Here is a 2,444-nt window from a genome sequence, read left to right as displayed (position 1 = left end):
GGGGGGGGGGAGGTCAGTCATGGGAGGTTTTCGGTCCAACTGGAGGTGTATGGAGGACCACAGATTGCTAAATGCTGATGTAGAAGAAAATCTGTGGCACTTGATCCATGAAACAACTGCGGAAACAACTGCCAAGAGTGCTAAACCAAGTTTAATCTTCATGGTAATGCATTGAAGACCTTAGTATGGGTGGCAGCACAGGAACCAGATCACCCTAAGCTTTTGGGGCTTTATTTGGCTCCCTAAAAGAGACCTTCGATCAAGAGAGCAGAGCCTGATCAGGCCTGGGCTGAGAGTTCCCTGAAACCTCCAGTTTCAGCCCCAAACTTGACCTAATCTTTGTAAGGTCAGATCTCTTTAACCAACCAGTAGTTCAGGTTCATATTTTGAACAATACTTAGACATCATACAAAGGTTCTTCACGCCAATTTTGAGCATCATCAGAAGCTTCCTTCTTTGGTTCTTGAAAGTTGTTCGAAACTTTCCTTTTTCTTGCAACCAGCATATGTCCCAACTTGATCACCAGAAATTGACCAAACTTTAAGGGTTTTTTAGAACACACAAGAAATCCATTCAATCCAAAGATCAGGCCTCGGTTTGAGAGTTTTTCCATTGCTCAATTTTATATAGGTTAAAAACCCGATTTTCAAATAGCGCGGAAGCACTACGCAATTTATATAAGGTAAAAACCTAGTTTCCAAATAGCGCGGAAGCGCTGCCCAAGTTTACATAGGGTACAATCCATTTTCCAAATAGTGCATAAAAACCCAGTTTCCTATCCCGCATGCATGTAGATAGGTCAAAATTACGCTTGATTTCATGCTAACATGCTTTTTTTATTTTGTAATTTCATAATTTCGTGTTGTCATTTCATGTAATTTCATAATTCCATGTTATCATTTTATGTGATTCAAGTAAGCACGATATTATTTCGTATGATTTTATGCAAAATTTTCTTATCATTTCATGGGATAATTGATAGATTTCTCAATCATTTTATGTGATCTTTAATGATAGTAACTTTCATCATTTCATGTGATCATATCTTATTAGTTTGATTTAAATTCATCATTTCATGTGCAAGTGATAGGTTAAATCATTTCATAAAGTTCATAAGTGTTCATTTTCACTATGAGGTTATTATAGCAAGCATCGTATACATGTTGATTAGAATCATTAAATTCTCAGGGGAGAAAGTTCAAATCCAAGCATCTGATAGAAAGACCGAAATTTCTGGGCGAGGTGGGTGCCTAGCACCTTCCCACACTCCTAACTTGACACGTACCCACATCTCTGAAACATACCACACATGAAGTCAAATTTGGGGTTCAAACCTTTCATAGGGCCCTACTCAAGCTCGATTCCTCAATCGGAATTGGGATTACCAACAAGTTTCTTGGCCCTAAATCCTAGGTGGCAACTTCAAACACCATGTTTTCCCCATCCCCTTTCATGTCCCGTAGAAGATAGAGGACATTAAAGAATCCCTAGTAAACCTTGGGAGGAATAGGAGTAGGGAAAGATAAAGAAGAAACCTGCTATCCACCCTAAGGGTTGGATAAGATATTTTCATAATCTCTCCGGAAGGGTGAGAGGAATCTGAAAACACCACAAAGATTTTCCAATCTATACCTCACACATGTGAATGAACAATTTGATTCCCGTGTCATAAGAGTTCAATAGAACCCAATGGTTAGACACTAATTAGCTGAATGAAGTGACCTTTTGGTAGCTATGCGTAGCAATATGCTCCAGGTTATCTCAAAATGTCTTGACCGCCTTCTGGTAGAAACAGATTGTAAAAAGCTATGTGCATACATCTCAGGAGTAACACAACAATTCCGCCTCTACTCCAATTGGTGGTTGATGACATCTCACACATTGTCTCTTATTTTCAGAAAGTAATTTTCAGTAGGGAGTGCAACTCATTAAAAGACTCCTTAAATAAGAAGGCCTTGTCATTTATGAGTAGGATGGTTTGGCCAAATTTCATTTTGTGGATGACAGAATCTTGGAATTTGATGACTAGACCTCCACTCGATTCAATGAATAGTTATGTGTACCAAAAAAAGAAATCCATAATCCATTGAGTGAAAAGTGTAAATATTCTTAAAAGGAGTAACAATTATGAATTTAAAAAAAAAAATGTATGTGCTAGAGAGTTATTATTTTTGGGTGAAAATGAATTATTCTGAGGGATGGGGAAAACCTATGGATGCCAAATATTGATCTCAGATCCATAGATCAGAAATGTGTCAGATTGTCATGCCTGTCACAGACTGAGCCCTCCTTTCCAGGGAGTCACCTAAGCAATTTAGCTCCCATAAAAAAAAAAGAAAAAAAAAAAAACATAAAATTTCCAATTTTTAGTTTGAATACAATCTCTCTCTCTCTCTCTCTCTCTCTCTAACTTTCCTTCTACGCTCTCTGTCTCTCTCGACTTT

This window comes from Macadamia integrifolia, chromosome 5 (genome assembly GCF_013358625.1).
Source record: "Macadamia integrifolia cultivar HAES 741 chromosome 5, SCU_Mint_v3, whole genome shotgun sequence".
NCBI lineage: Eukaryota > Viridiplantae > Streptophyta > Magnoliopsida > Proteales > Proteaceae > Macadamia > Macadamia integrifolia.
The sequence above is the reverse complement of the archived record's forward strand: the minus strand, read 5'-3'. Positions refer to the sequence as shown.